This window comes from Eufriesea mexicana, unplaced genomic scaffold (genome assembly GCF_001483705.2).
Source record: "Eufriesea mexicana isolate 0111107269 unplaced genomic scaffold, ASM148370v2 scaffold415, whole genome shotgun sequence".
Classification (NCBI taxonomy): Eukaryota; Metazoa; Arthropoda; class Insecta; order Hymenoptera; family Apidae; genus Eufriesea; species Eufriesea mexicana.
In genome coordinates this window covers 430,228-448,073 of record NW_016908639.1, presented here as the reverse complement: position 1 = coordinate 448,073, position 17,846 = coordinate 430,228, and the positions used below count along the sequence as shown (strand labels likewise).

General features: G+C 37.6%; 1 protein-coding gene across 3 annotated transcripts in view; it reads right to left on the bottom strand.

Moving 5' to 3' along the window:
- The window catches only part of dsd (attractin-like protein dsd), a 29,918-nt gene that overhangs the window by 11,020 nt on the left and 1,052 nt on the right, over positions 1 to 17,846 (bottom strand). The window lies entirely within an intron of this gene.

The following is a 17,846-nucleotide window of genomic DNA, read 5'->3' as shown; positions in this document are numbered from 1 at the left end:
AAAAGGATGGACCACGTCGACATCGACACTCGAGGAATAGTAATTCCAAGGGACAAAGAACTCTGACCACCATGGTCTTCCTCCTTCCTGTTCTGACGACTCCTCGTGAATGTATCATGCTGCAGGATTCATTGAGGCACCAGGTGTGAATTAAAAATTTCGAGAGTGAAGGTGAAATACCTACAACTTGGATTAAATTAATTTACCGAATATCAAATCGATTTCATTCGGTGCTATGAAGAACTCGAGTTTCGCTTTTGAACGAATGAATGAAACGTCCATTATACATGAACATGACATTGGTTGTTGAGAGATTGAAGTGATAATTCCATTTCTTTAATTTTTTTAAATTTCGTTGGTCGATTCATTGAGTCACCAGACTGAGTTAAATTTTTAAGTGTCAAAATGAAGTATCTGTGACTGGGTTAAATCAATTTGTTAGATATTCGTATAATTAAATAACCTCGTACCTTTTGGATATTCTTTCAATTTTTAAACCCAAAACCATCGGTTGATATTTGACCTTTTATAGGTGAACGACATTTGTTACGTTTCGTTTCGTGGAATGAATCGATTTGACAAATGATTAACTCACGTATCAGAAACTTATATGCACATCCGATTGTGTTGACTCTGAAATGTTTGAAGAGGTGTTTTAAAATGATACGCTTGAAAGAGAAGTTATTAGATTTAAAGACATAATGGTACCTGTCCACTTGAGAGTAAGACTATTCCAAGTTACACTCCAGAGTATTTCTTGCAATTGAACTTACTTGAGACTTACTGAGACCGATTCAATTACCTGAGAACGATATTTTTATAATTTTCTTTCAAACGGATAGAAGATATAAAACTTTTAAAAATAAACTTCGTTTTAAAACGAGATTTTCTAACAAAAACCAAAAAATTCTTAATATTATGAAACATATATTACCTGTCATTTTTAAAATACAAAGTTAACTACAATGAGAGTGAATTTTAATGCTTAATTTTTAAATAGCAACCTTATCATAAAAAGGAAATGTGACTCATCGTGTTTTGCAATTTGTTTTTGAGTGAGTATGCGATGTAAAATTCAAAAAATAATTAGTTTTGTTTTAAAATGAGTTTTTGTACGAAACCAAAGATATTTTTAATGTTATGAGAATTCGTGGAATGTCCAAACACATTAACAAATATATATATATATCAGTTAGTAGCTAAATGTAAAAACAACTATGCGGTGGCATAGAGCTGACCGACGCGTATGAATTTTAAAATGGCTGCGTTGTAAAAGAAGGAAAATGTAACTTATCGTGTTTTTCTCATCTTCGATCGTATTAGTACGGAATCTTTATGGTAATTTTCGTTTTACTCGTCGATGGCTGAATATTTACTCCGAATCCATTTGGTCTGCTTCTGGGCAATTGAATATTTATTGCGATCGTTTCGATATTTCGAGGATAATCGAATATTTACCGGTTTTCGTTCTCCCTTCGGCTAACTGAATATTTATTGAAAATTCAGTCTCCTGATTTAGGCAAAGTTATTATCAGTAATATTTGACAGTAGAAGTTTGATTATTTGAAACTGAAACTGAGTTTTAAAAAAATTGAGAAATTTTTTAAAATATTTGGTTTTTTTTAGTATAAAAATTTGGTGTGAGTTCAATGTTACACTCTGTGACAACTAAAAAATTCCAAATAGTGGAATCCTAATTATAAATATAATATTATAAATATAATGTTATAAATATAAATTCTATTATAGAAGAAAAATATACACACAAATTATAGTATTCTATATAAAGTATCAGTCAATTATAAGATTCTAAATTACCATATTAACCACCGAGTTCAAATATGCCTAACTGGTCCTCACAAGAATTATAAATACCATTGAAACATGCACAATGTGGCAGAGAGTACCCTATCTCCTTCCATGCCACATGAGGACAACTAAAAAAGCAATTCAACAAGCTTTCAATACCAAATATAATTTTAGCACAAGATCTAAATGTAGTATGTATAAATAATACTAAATTCCAGTGGTATAATGGAAATAAATAGGCCCACGAATAACTCCCAAATGTAGATATTAATTTTACTAAAAACAGCTACATATTCTCAGTATGCAATAGAAAACAAGAAACAATAGCGTATCAGTCTACTGAACTATTTCAATAATTCTAGTCTTAATACATCAACTATAAAAGTTCACCATCATTTATATAAAAATACATTTATTTGATTATTTATTTATCTTCTTAATACTTATATCTTATTATTATTCTACATTATTCTATTCTTGTTCCTACTTATTTCTGTTCTTATTGTTCTATCATTCTGTACACATATAAGAATCATATTTCATAAATTCTTGGTAATCCTACATAAAGGTTATTCTAGACATTAATGAATCTCTATTGTGTTAATACTGATTCAAGCAAAGAATCAAACAATACCACGATCATTCACGTATATTTATTTCTTTATTTATACATTTACTTAGTATCCGTACCTTATTATTACTCTATATTATTCTACTCTTTTATTCCACATATTTCTATTCTTATGATCCTCTTGTTCCATATATACATATAAGAATAATATTTCACTAAATTTCATACTTGGCATTAATGAGTCTTTATTACACTAATATATCGATTCAAAATACTAATAAAACAACCCAACAATAACGTAATTCCTAGCAAAATTCATACGCCTATACGACAACCCTAACCTCTCTCACAAACCACTCATGCCCGAAAACAATGTGTATCACCTAAATTTAACACAAACACTAATAATCTTTTTCCAAAAGTCAATTGTTTTACAATTACCTAGAACATTCCATAGTATCACGCGTGCGACAAGAAAGAGCGTGAAATTATCGACGCGGTTGCAAAACAGGCGTGTAAAAATGGCGTCTGGAAGTAGATGGCGCGACCGATCGCCCGTGTGAACGATCGCGTTCCAAAAACGGATGTGCATTGTCGTTCAACAACGACGTTAGCAGAATAACGATATGTTAGTTTCGATAACGCGGGAAAAAGATGGAAAAGAGTGGACAAAAATAGCGAAGAGAAGGACGAGAGAGGGAACAGAGGGTGGAAAAATGGAAGGAAAAATTAAGTGCGTCGGAGTCGATGCGTAACAAGCGTACTTCGCTCCACATAAATTCTCATCGGTGATTTACGATAGTAACACGTGTCGTGGGCAGGATGCCGAGCGTTAATATTTCAACGCGAAAGATTTTTGCATAAAGAACCGCGGAAACAACCGGCAAGTCAAATCGAAAGCGGAAATGAGAATCGTATTGCCGAAGATCGGTATGACTGCGAAAAATTGCTCGAATGGGTATGAAATAATTATGGGACAACATGGTGGATGTTTAATACGGTATTTTGTTATTTGAAAACTCGAATTTATTTAAATGATATAAATATAAATAAATATATATAAGATTTATTTATTTATTTTATATAATTATATTATATAAATTATAATATTTATAGGTATCTAGAGAAGAAATATTATGTTCACCTAATATAGTATTTTCTTATTGGAAGATTATAGAAAGAGGTTATACATATTTAATTTTATGGTAATAGAGATATGAATTATAATAATTTTATAGTAGTTGAGATGGTAATAGAGATATTTTAATTTAATAATCTATAATTTTTTTATTGGCAGGTTCCGTTCTATTTGAACAGAGATATGATCAGATAAGAGATATTCGCTTGATACAGTATATTTTTACTGGAAGATTAAAGATAGAGATTATACATTTTTAATTTTATAATAGAGATATCTGTTGGAGAACAAATGGTATCGAACAAGCGAATATCGTAACTTCTGTAAGAGCACAAAAAGAAATCTTTCTGTAAGAATATTTTTAGTTCCATATTAATACAAATTTTTGTTAATATAAATACGTTTCCAGGTGAAGAATGTCTCGATGTTCTCTACAATGTTTATGACACTGGGATTCAATTTTGATGCTGAATCATTTATTGCTTTATTCTCGACTCGATTTGAAAAACACATCAACAATTAATTCTGTTTTCAGTCAATATATATTGTAACATCTCCAGAAATCCGTTTTTAAAGATTTTCTTATTTTCATCACCTAAGTATATATAGTCTATTACAAATTTATTTTTATCATATTAACAAACTTTTAAATACCACATTCTCATTTTTTGAATCACAGCAATCCAAAGGAATACAAACTCATACAATGAACAAGGAATACGACAGACCGAAATACATACTTCCTTATCTCCAACCCATAGGAACAAACAAAAAAGCAACATGAATTACACGAGGGCAGAATTCAATTAGTTTATTATCTGGTTTCCCCTACTCTCTCACGGCCTCTCTCCGAGCTTATTTAGGAACATCCTTTTATCAATTACCGTTTCGCTAATCGTTTAATTGCATGACATTATATAGGTACTCGCTGTCGCCCAAGATAACATTTATCTACGTACCAACGAATATTTGCGCCGTTAATTTTTCAGCGACCAAAAGAGATAGCACAATTATTTCGAGCAATATATCTGCCCGGGTGCCGCTAGACGAATACAAATCACTTAATAATTCCCCGGGGTTACATAATAATATGGTGCCGAAGTACCTTACCGAACGAGTGTTCAACAATCTGCTCGCAACGCAATCTCCGGGAAGCATTGTTCGTTTCCCCGGCAGCAATTAATTCGTCTCACGCTAATTGCGTAACGATCTCTCACAGATGCGACCGTCCGTCTGCTGCACGGTTAACAACCATCCTAGGATTTGTTTATGAAACTGAAAAACTGCCTGGCCTTTACGGTAAACTCGTGTGTACGCGATAACGTATAGATCCGAGTTCCGAAGTTTCGCAAATTGCCTATGGTACTTCATGGGCCACCTGTGTTGTTAACGCATAGCGGATGGATGGCGAGGTACCTAGCATGTTGCACCGTTTGGGAGAATGTATTTTCTGCGTATCCATGAAGGACTGTTACGAGGGATGATTGAATCTTGGTTGATGAACCAATTCTGTTTATTAGCGAAGAGTTGTTGGAAAATTCAGGGGATACGTTGTATTTTCTGTGCCATGATGATGAAGAATTGTCGGAAAATAGGTACTGATACCATTGGTGATTACACATTGATTGATAAGCGATTCAATTGTGAAGAATTTTCTCTGTATCGATGAAGAATTGTTGGAAAATAGCTGTAAGTACGATTAGCGTATCAGTGTATATATATTAGAATGTACATAATTTATGTCAGTTAAGTAGATGTAAAAAACGTCAGCTAGATATGGTTACTAATTAAATCTGTTGGTAAACGATTTAATTGTAAAAAATTGTCTGTTTATCAGCCATAGATAGATAAAGAAACTAACTACTAATGCTAATACTAATGATTAGTAATGATGTCTTTATGTAATAAATAATTCAGTTATGGAAAGTTTCCTGAATGCCAGGAATAATTAGAAAATGATTGATTAGTAAGAAAAAGTGAAGACATAGAAGTCCACAAGATACCAAAATTCTTTGTATTTTTTCAATTTTTGTAAATCCATTGTTAGAAAAATGAACGAAAAGCCAGAACTTTCAGATATATCACAAATGTCAGCTTTTTCTAAAATTGTTAATATCTTTTTATCCACAGATTTTTCATCCATGGCCCACAGGCTCCCCAACTTCCAAAGCTCCCTTAGTGACACTCACATAACTGTAATATGGCAGTTCACCATGACTCTCGTCACTGTTAATCATAATCATGGTCCAATTTTTATTTAATTTATTTTAGAATATTATATTCACCAAACTTATGACAAATAATCCTAATTTCTAATAGAAATACTTCAAACTTGCAGGTCACTTAAGGCCAAGTAATACTATTATTATATGCAATTTAATAATATCCTCGATATGCTGACTTCACACCACAATAAAATCCGCATTATCCCTAGAATACAATGATAAATTATCAAACAATACGGTGAAAGAAGAATTTTAATTGGTTTAACGTGTTCCCTGTGTACCTAACGTTCTTCAAATTCTCAAAGAATGGATGAAATAAAAAAAACACAACGAATTCAAGGAATTACTAGCATCAGTCACTGGTGATCACCATGGTGATCGGCGTGTTAATAATGTCAAGACACTTAACGCTAAATGTCTGTGAATGAATGATGAATGAAAAGGCAGTAGAATCCTAAAGAGATGGAATAATGAGCAACATTGAATGATTACGTATTGGAAAGAAAACCTTGAAGACAAGTGACTAAGACAATAATATATTGAACTTCGAATGAAAATTTAAAATACGCTCATTCAGGTGTTTAGTGGATTTAGTAATAACTTCCTGACTCATGTTCCGCGCGATTCTACGCCGCTACCCGAAATTCCATCGCGAGACCAAGAAGAGACCACATGCTCTCGAATTCTTTGACCGCGATAAGGCGTATGTGCACGAGTCGCTTGAATCGCGACGATTAATTCCAGAGGTAGAGACCACATGCTCTCGAATTCTTTGACCGCGATAAGGCGTATGTGCACGAGTCGCTTGAATCCCGACGATTAATTCCAGAGGTCGCCGATATTCGCCGATATTCGCCTATCTCTCCTCACGTAGCTGGTGTATCGTTCTCATTAGCACGAAATAATATTCTTTCAATAACGAGGAGGCGCCGGATGAGTCACGAGGAGGAGTTCGACGACCGGCTTGCCGAGGCTCTTTATGCGAGAAGCCAAACGATGGAGGAAGCGAAGGACTACGGCTATTAAAAGAAACGCGGTAAATTGGAGTAAGGGAATGTCGACGAGGGATGCAACTGCACAATGGGGAATTTACGACCCGGAGAACATTCTCTTTGCCCTTCTTCCATCGCGGACAGCCTCGCAAGAAACGTCTCTTCTCGTTCGACACATTGTTTACCAATTGAGGAAATCAGCCGATGCCGCTACCTTCCCTTGGCTTTAATGGTCGATCGGATAATTCTGGCGATATTGGCTGTATCCAGCGGAAGACAAGGCGGATGGACGTTTTTCTTCCCTTCGGGACTTGCACCTAATTGGCTTAATGCTGTTGTTTCAGGTACCAGGATGTTGGCTTCGTACGATGTTTTTTGGCTCCGGGCTTTCCACGGTGAGCGCCTATGGTATGTGTGTTTAGGGGTCCTGAGGGTCGTGGTGATAGATGGTGATGAGAAACTTGGAGAGTTATGGGTTTGGAGAGGAGATATGAGAGACTGATCTGTCGATAAGGTCTTTATTTGGTGGAATTCCCAGATTATTAATTTGTTACCAGGGGTTTGATTATAAATTTTTGGAATTATAAATTTTCTTTCTCTTTTCTGTTGCATCTCCAATTATATCTGGGAGTTAAATTGGAAAATGTGATACTAATTGGCTTCTACGATTATTAAAACGTTCATATTGTTTACGTGTCATCACGTGGCAGAGTTATTGCATCGTTCTTCAAATTTTGCTCGAATGAATCACACTATGGCGACGTAACGCAAACTTCACGTGCGATATAATGAGAAATTTCACGAGCGCTTCATACGCGATGCAATTCATGGAATCTTCGTACACAACGAACTTTAAGGGTCTCGTATAATCGCCTAATAAATATGTAACGCAAACCTCATAAATTATGGAATCCCAAGTGCTTCAACATTCCTCGGTTCCCGCAATTTTTCGATACCATACGATCTCGGACTGTTGCTTCGACTAAATCTTCCAACGATTCACGAATTCATACCAATCCTCCGCTTTTCAAAACAATCGTTTCACGATTAACCCTTTGCCACTGGCATGCAAACGCATAATACAGACACGAGAATACAGTCTCACAAACGTAAATACACACAAGGTACATAGATCCATATCAAAACAAAAATCACACAAACACACAGATGTAGATGCAGACACAGCTGCAAATGAAGATGTAGATACACATACAAAGTCCACTAAAAGCACAGATATGTACAGACACAGGCATAGACATATACACATGCATATACGAAAAACTCTGAAGAGACAGATAAATAAATACACAGCCTCGTACACAGACAAAAACAAAAATAAAGCCATACATACATATATACATACAATCTTTAGACCGCACAGCCGCAAGCATGCAGAGACCGAGACAAAGACAAAGGGTAAAATTTTTTTTAAAAATCCTATTTTGTTTATTCGACGTTCCTATACTCCACTCGATTACCATATTCACACAAGCGGTGCCCATCTTCCAAAGGTGCCTGACAAAGCGAAAGCATGCAACGAATCCCGAGTGCTCGAGGGAAAAATGAAAATTCCGATCATAACGATATAATCGTCATAAAACGAAACCTCCGGTTCACCGATCTTCCGCGACCTCTCCCACTGATCGGCGATCAGCGGAAAATAACGGTGGCCCCCACCGAGCCCGGAAGTCGGCCGCTGACTCGCGTTTAAAAAAGCGAGCTCGTTCACCCGCGCCTCGCGAATTAACGAATATTCCCCGCTGTTCGCTGTTCCGCGAAATTCCACGCTCGTCCGGGGCCAAATGCGATCTGCACGAACGCCAAGGTAGTCGGGAAGCGCGGGAAGAATTCGTAATGAAACTGCGCGAGATCGAACGGAGATTCCGCGTACAGGGGCGTAAAAACAAATTTCAACGTTAACCCGCAGCGCGATGGGAATTAGGCGAAGAAAACGGCAAAGGGAACAACGATGGATATTTACGATGGAGCATCGGCGTGAACCATAAAGGGAAGCACCCGGGAAGAAAAGAAGAAGATGAAGAGGAACGTCTTCTGAAGGGTGCTCGAGATTTACGAGTAAATACAGCGTGATTCTGGAACTGCGGCTGGTTGGATTTTTATGAGAATTACGGTGCTAAAGAAACGCCTCGCAGAGCCACGTGATCAAACTTTCTTCCCCTTTCTTTTCTCCTCGCTTTTCTTCTGGAACGAGCGATGCTTCGGTGGTGGGTTAAGTTGCAGAGAGTGATTAGGAACGACTTTTAGTAGAAAATGAAAATTATATGTGGTTGTTTTCATCTTGATCAGTTTTCTTTTTCTTGTTTGCTTTTCTTCCATGATGAATGGTGAATTAAGGTATAAGCTGAATTTTAACAGTTGAGATTGTAGTTGATGAAGGTACCATAGGCAAAAATTAACAATGGAAATTGGAGATATTTGTATTCTGGTGGTTCTAGCTGTGTCTTGTAATAGTCCTTATTTCATCTCTTTCCTTTTCTCAAATTGAGTAGTAGATTGAGTTGTAACAGTTGATAAATGGATATAAATGACGAGGACGCCATAAATAACAAATTTCCAGTAGAAATTGAATATAAACACAAATGTGAACTTGATGGTGCTAGCTCTATCTTGTAAAGGGTCCACTTGTTTTTCCATCCAATGAATTATAGGTTGGCTGATGAGTTAAGTTATAGCAGTTGATCATCGAAGCCATAAACTGATAAATAACGAAAGTGCCACAAATAATTCCAATATAAACTGAGGACATACACATAAATGGCACCTCATGGTGTTGACTCTAGCTTGCAATAGTCCTTGTTTCCTTCCTTTCCTTCTTGTGTTCTTCTGTAATGGGTAGTATATGGTGAATGATAAATTGAGTTGTATCAGTTGATTGTTTCCAATTTCAGATGACAAATAACGTGACTGCAGACTTTCAGTATACACTGGAAACATAACTTCTTCTGATTTTAGTTTCATTTTACAATAATTCTACTTCATTTTCTTTCCTTTTTTCTTCTACAATGAATGGTAATTTGAGTGATAAGTTGATTTGCAACAGTTAAGATAATATTCGATGAAAGTGCCACAACTTTCAGTGTAAATTGAAAATACATGCATACATGACTCTGATGGTTGCAGCTCTATCTCGCAGTTGCTTCAGTTTTCTTTCTTTCCTCCTTTTTTCTGTAATGAACGATACGTTGGGTGATGGGTCAAGTTGTAGCTGTTGATTAATGAGAAGTTAGAATGACAAATGAAGAGAGTACCATAAATAAAGAGCCCGATATAAACTGAAGAAGTACAAATAGCACCTCGTGATTTTAGCTCTAACGTGCAATGGTCCTGTCTTCTTTTCCTTTCCATTTCCTTTCTTCTATAAGAGATACCATATTCGTCGATGGATTAAGTTGACAGACAGTTGATCAGACAGTTCATACCATAAACGACGTAACTGCCATAAGCAAAAATTTTCAGTGGAAGCTGCAAACATACACACATGTATAGCACTAATAGCCTCGGCTCTATCTTCGAATAGCTTTAGAATTTCAAACAAAGTATGCTAATAGTCAGTGCGCTCTTAACGCAATTTACATTTCGCTCAAAACTTACACAGTTTACCATTTAATTTGCACAACAGGGAACTGCGATTTCTTCTCTCATGGCGCGACTTTCTTATTCTTTGGATAAAAAATACTGAGCCGCCTAGTAATATCGATACTCTGTTTTCCACTATTAATTTCGTAATTGCAATATTATCTTGTCCTCGATTCTTGAAGTGGAGCGTAAAATCGTGACGCTTAAGTAAACATACAATCGCTATGCGCATGCTAATTAGCAAATTGCAAGGTTTTCTCTTTTAATTTCGCTAATTTCTTAATTACATTTAATCTACCCTGCAGCATGATCCACGATTTCTGAAGTAGCGAGGACATAAAATGGCACCTGGGTAAACAGCTAACCGTGCAGCGATAATCCTTGAGAATACATAATCCCTTTCCATTCTCCATTTTCTATCGCTCCGACGATACTCCAATTACTCCGCTTATTAATTAACCTAATCCCTGCCTCCTAAATTACAACGTCGAATCGCCACAGCCGGATGGATGACCAACCTAACATGACTCTGGCATACAAACCATATCGATCTTCGATCATATCGTACAGTAACCCTGATCTTTTTACCGTGCTATAAAATCGCGACACTGATCCGATTAGGCAGCTCCGGCACGCTTACTCGAAAAATAACGCTGAAGTACGAATTAATGGGTCAATTAACGAGTAAAAACGGTGTATTTATAATATCCACGTGTTCACGTCTCCATGAGCCCATCGTCGAGTTTCTGGATAATTGGCTGTTTAGTTGATCATCGATCGGAAAAACGTGGCGAGCTTAATTACCATTTCGCGTTACTCGTGTCGTCGTCTCTGAAAACACGATTATTTTCTCTGAAAACAGAGCCTTGCTTAAACGATCTTTCGACGCTGGAATTACAATTGATATCAAAGCAGACACTCGTTTGCTTTCGCCATTAATAACTGGGTGCCATTTCCTCAGGCCATTGTTGCACGATACCGGCTGCTGGTTAATTTGCCGCTGAGCAAATAGTTCAGTGTTTATCTGCACTCTTCTCCACGACAATATCGACTTCATTCATCGTTTCGTCGTATTTGCACGATATTTCGAATTAATTAACGCTGTAAGCCTGGGCACGGCCATTGTCTCCGTTCTTCTTCCTTTTATCGCCCCTGGGCCTGGACCCTCTGATGCTCGATGTCTTTTTATAATTTCGTTAAAACCTCGTAAATACTTATCTTTTCTCTCACCTGCTTCTCTCAATCTCGCCAGTTTATTACTTGAAATTGAATATTTGAATATTTTTCCTTGAGATCCTACGATGAAACCGAGAAGCAGTTGCACTGGTTTCTACTGAGAAATCGTAATTGCAGAGTTATATATATATAAATGAATTTTAATTCGCATTTATCAGAATATAAGTGGAAATATAACCTGTATATTTCGTTGAAAAAAGTTTTTGTCCATTCGGCATTAAATTAAAAGTTATTCTATTGTTATTATATTAGGGCAGGTTCACTTGCCTAGGATATAAAGGAGCGATTTCAGAGTACACTCGGTGCTTGATTTAAATATTTAATCCTGAAATATTGTTTATCCTTCATTCAATTATTTTTCTGTTTAAAGTCCACCTAAAATACAATCGAGTATCGTTATAATTTCATAATGCACTCAGAGTGTAATTAAAAGACAGTTAATCACGAAACTGGGCGAGTTCGTTAATTTTCCGAACGAAGATTCTTTCTCCATTTAAAATTCGCTCGAAATTCTTATTTCTTCGATTCGTTGTCGGTTCATTCGATGCGTGGAATCTTCGATCGATTATGTTAAAACATGTCAATTTATCTGTAATATCACTGAACATTCGACCTTTGCAATTTCATAGTACACCCAACGTTTGATTAAAAGATAATCGCGAAACTGGCGAAAGAAAGACGGAATATCGAACGCGAATGAAAGTAGCAGTTTTCGATGAAAATTTCGGTAAAAAATAAAGAATGAAAGTAAAAAATAATTTTCTAGTATTAATCTACCGATCTGCTAGAACGCAGTAATACCCCTTAATGTCGATCGGTATACAATGGAGATAGTGGACGTTAGGCGAAAAGGGGGGAGCTAATAAACACGAAGTATTTCTGTCGTTGATATTCGGTTCATTTCCCTAGTCACGCGATCCTTTAATTATTTTCCTCGTATCACCGTCTGGTGCTAAAAATAAATGGAAAATTCGAAAACAGTCCCTGTAAAGTAACCAAACACCAAAGCTTTAGACTCAAATGTGTTCGAGTAAATGAAAATGACCATTTGTGAAATATAATTTGTCACTATACCTTTGAAAAGTATTAAAAATTTCAATTTCTTATCTTCCAAAATATGCTCACTTACGATGGTCATTATTACATATACTTTTATACTTTTCCTTTGATGTGACAGGCAAGGTGTTGATACATGTAAGACCAATTTATGGTAATATAAATTATTATATAATAATATTTATGTAATAAATTTATGTTTAATGTAAGTGTAAGGTAGACGTAACATTTACACGTAATATTTACGTATATACGTAATATTTTATATAAATAATATATGAAATTAATTTCATATACCTATAAGTATAGGTTATGATATAATGATATAATAAATTTATACAGAAGGTAGGTAAATATAATATTTATATTTGTTAAATATATTAAATAACGAATATTAATTCCTATATACGGAAATATTGTAATAAATGTTACAATAAGTATAATATAAATTTATAACAAAGATAAGATTGAAGTAAAAAGGACCATTACGACAGCGAGATGCCGAAACGCAAACGTCTCCCTACACCTCGCTCAGAACTTCCATTATTTCTAATCTTTGCATCACCCCTGGGAATTAAACAAAAACGAGTTCTACCACAGGAGAAACTCGACTCAATTCCCCCAAAATTCCGCAAGATAACTAAACATCGTAACTCTGAAAACACCGGTACTCGAAACTCCACTAGCCGTCGCAAACGAAGCACGACGAGTCAGCTAACATTCGTGAAACGACTCGAACGCATCGTCCAACGTACGGAACGGAACGGAACGGAACGGAACGGAATAGGACGGGACGGAATGGAACGGAATGGAACAGAATGGAATAGAATGGAACGGAATGGAATGGAACGGGACAGGACGAAGCGCAGAGAGAAACGAAAAAGCGAATGGCAAAGGTCGCATGCCGGTTGGTTGGAAAATTGAAGTAAAAAAAGAAGAGGCAGATCGATCAGCCACGGACCCAGCAACAGGGATCACTGTTGGCCGGCGTAATAGGAAGATTTTATGGTTTTAATCGAACGCGACCATGGCCCGCGATGCTTCTTCCCCCACTCCACGTCCAGTCGCCGTTTCTCTGTCTCCGTGTGTCATTTCACCGTCAATAGGTATTACATAAAGTTTTAGTCTCTTCATAATTCAATGATAGGGGATAGAACGGATAAAACCGAGCGGGAAACCGGCACGGTGCCGCCGATTGCGCCTGAGCCAAGCTGGGAAGTAACGTCGACGGGAAGACGTAGAAGTTCAGCAATTTTCGCATGGGGGAAATTGGCGCGTCGCTTTCTATACACCGGTGCGGTGTCCACGCGAAACGCGCCGAACGCGGTCGAATTCTACCGGTTCCCGAGCCGGTTTTTGTTCACGCGCCGCCCGGTAGCTTCGCGGCGTTTCAACGCGATCGAAAGGGCGGACCCTCTGGCGAAAGCCGCTGGACGATTCGATGGATCGTTGAACAGAATGCCGATTGGAATGTTGAGTCCGATACTGACACCGGTATCCGCTGCTCGAATATCTGTCGAATGTTCGCTCGAATATCGAATAGAATGTTAAGTCGAATGTTAAGTTAAATGTTAAATCGATTGTTAAGTCAAATATCGAGTCGAATATTCATAGCTTCGTGCGATTGGATAAACTGTTAAATCACGTGACTAGTTTAACAAGACCTTGAGTCCGATATTTAAGATGAATTTGAGTCAGGTTTTCGAGTAAATATTCAGTTATGTTTAGCAAATTATGCTAGCTCAATTAAGCTTTAAATATTCAATTAGACTTAAACGTTGGACCCCTAATTGAGTTTAACTCGAAATCGAATATCAGGTTAGGAATCGAGCCAAATGTCGATACTAGGCCTGATATTCGACGTCAAATCGACCATCGAGTCGAAGATTAAATCTAGTATCGAGTCGTGTCTAATCTTACATCGAGTTAAACGTTTAGTCAAATGTGAGTATTCGACCGGATTAAATATATGCGCGAGTACCAGTCTTTAGAGGACGAGGAGAAGGAGAAGGAGGAGTTTATGGACCGGGTGGCATTTAGAACGCTTTCCAATTTCCTTAGACTACTTGGCCTCTGGAACATACACGGTGTACCAGGTGTGCTTCTGGGCTGAACTGCAGAAGGTTTTGAAAAGCCTACAGGATCACGGGAAACTGACGATATTCTAAACGCTTCCTGGATATATTGAATCACACGATTACTCATTTGACGAAGTAATTGGAACCTTTTGGTAATACGACCCACAAATATTGTTTTATTTAACATGCGTGTGAGTAATAACTTTCATATCTGTAGGTTACAAAGAAACGTACTGTGTGGATCTTCAATACCGTTCCTGATTATATAAATTCAGGTTTTTGCCTGAAAGGTAACACATATACGCAACAACGTGTTGCGTGATTTACTTCGTTGCATAACGCATAATGACATACTTATTTAAAATGAAATAATTAGCCACGCACTGAAATCCAACAGTCACCTTTATTTATGATAATCTGTCTTCAATTCCAGCTTCCGAGTCCGCCAAGTATATTATTGGAGGAAGAAATGCCGCGAAATTCAAAAGTGCAACAGCAGGAAGGAAAAGGAAGAGTAGATTCCTACGACCCACCAACCTAATCTGACCGAAGTACGGTCCACTCTAATAGAGTCACTATCGCTCAGCGACATCTCTATGGTGGAAGGAGTAACCGTACAACGTTTCAGGTAGCCCGGTACACGCATTGCAACAACGCGAAACAACGCCGGCAAACGAGCCGACACGAGGGATTCTTCGAGTGGAAACAACAGGAGAGAAGGTAGTCTCGAAGGGCCGAGGTGAGAAACAAAGTTTCTCGCCGTCTCTCAACAATGGGAAGCGTCCTACCCCATGGAATGTATATACACGTGCACAGATAACGTCAGAACACGAGCATGAACCGACGATAATGTCTAGTAGAAATAATTTCGAAATAAGCTCACTGGAAAGCTTTTTCTCCCACTAATTTCATGATTTTGATGTCTTTAAAAATTGAATTTTAGAAATCTATGACTGGACTCGATTTCCGTTCGCTTTCTAAAATTAATAAGATAAGTATGACACTTTAAAATTATGGCGAAGTCTTGTAGCTTCCTTTAATTTTTCATTGAAAATTTATTTTCAGGTATATGTACTTTTCATTATAACTATGGACCCAAACCACTGTGTAGAATCTACAGTACAAGTATTAATTTGCAAGTATTAATTATTCGAATAATGGCACACCGAAATTTATGGTGTGAAAGAAAATAAGACAGGGAATAGCAAAAACGTCGACACAAGAACGGCGTGTATTTGTGAATGTTCCTGAAAGCATATATAAACTTAATAACATTCGTTAAAAGTCTCATGAATAGACATCGAACTCTTGTGAATGCTCATTAATCCGGGATTAAAAGAGATCCAATTCGCTTAGAATAGTAATTAACACTGAATCGCCGTAATTAATCCCGTGATAAAGTATGCGCGAGTACAGTCTTATGCATTCATCGGTTATCGATTTGGTTAGCCCAATGAACGAGATCAAATTACAGAAGCAGAGAGAGACAGACGTAGTGTTGTCGCTGCTGGTAAACGTCATCAACGGTAATTAATAAACAGACTGCGGGAAGGTTGGTACGATTATGATAAAACAGGGTTATACTCGATAATCGTCGACCATAACAATCGAGTACGCTTATCTTGAAACCATAAAGCTGCTGACTACCCGGCACGCCATAAACTAGACGCAGATCTAGATACTACGTAGAGCGGAATGGGAATTAATAACAAGCGAATAGTGAGGAGATCGTCACGATGCGAACCACGACTGGCGGTTTGATCGGTTAACAAACTGTTTAATAATGCAGTCTGCCATCTGCACAGGTGTGAAACACGGTTAAACAAAAACACGCATGTTCCTCATAATTAGCGCGCGCAGCTCAAATTAGAACTAGTCACAATGGAGGGGGATGACTAACGAACCAACGTCGCGTCACCGCTCATTGACCAACGCACTGGCAACTAGATTGTGTTTACATTTCAGATGAACAACGTTATACGAAAGCCTTAACCGCACAACACTCGTTTTAAAAAGATTGATTTTCGCGCTGCGTGCTCCGTCACTACTTACACGCATGCATAGTGACAACACGGCGTGCACACGAGAATAAAGCGGACACTCGATGCGCGAGAAATTCGAAACGTTCAATTCTCCAACGCACGTGTCACGATCACGTTCACGGGGAATAAGAACGATAGTAGATCGACCTGCGAGATACACTGCATATCGCCAAGTATTTTTCTCTCGTTAGTTCGTGACAGGCATAGAGTAATGAATAAGTAGGTGCACACGATGCGTCGAGCGTGCACGGATGTGTTTTCGTGGTTAAGTACGGCCCCTTTCTTCTTGTTTTGTTTCGTGTTCGTAGCGACTCGCGTTTACGCGGCCCCGCAGGCGCGGTTATTTCTAGCGCCAATTATTCACGAGAACGCGATGAAATTTTGAAATAGCATCCTCTCGTCAAATCCAGGTTAAGTCCGTGATTGTGAGATCTTTGCATGGATCAATCGCCGTCGTTAAAACGTTGCTACACGAGTCAGATATCCAACTTCGGACTTTCCACCATGTGTGTATACATACGCGTATAGATATGTAAGCGTACGATGTGTGTGGTGAAATATGATCGGACACACGTAGGCGAATTTTTAAAAATTCTTTAACGAAATAATTTTCGATTGCACGAGTTCGACTAATATCGAAAGGAAGTTCAAGACAATAATATTGTATCGCTCTCTTATTTCGAGGACTATAAATGTACCAATCAACTGACACAGATCTCGCCGTGACAACACCTTGAAAATTTTTAAAGAAAAACAAGATACGCAAAACGCGTAAAATGATACATAAAAACGAGAAACAACACTATCCAACGTAATACGTATTCGCGATGCCTTTAAACGGAAACATAACGGTCGTTCAAATCTGAACGACAGTTAGCGACTCCTATATATCGATACGTCGAATGAAAATACGAAACGCGACAAAGAGAGAGTTCCGTAGCAACGTTCACGTCAGATTTCACCGCAATTGCTCAACGCACCGGGATGCCGACTGTTCCCGAGTGCCTTGGTACAATTCTAGAATAAACATTACACAAGTCACACTGCGAAACAAAGTTTGATGTTTCTAACCTCGTTCTATCGTTGTCGTCGTCGTTCGCGA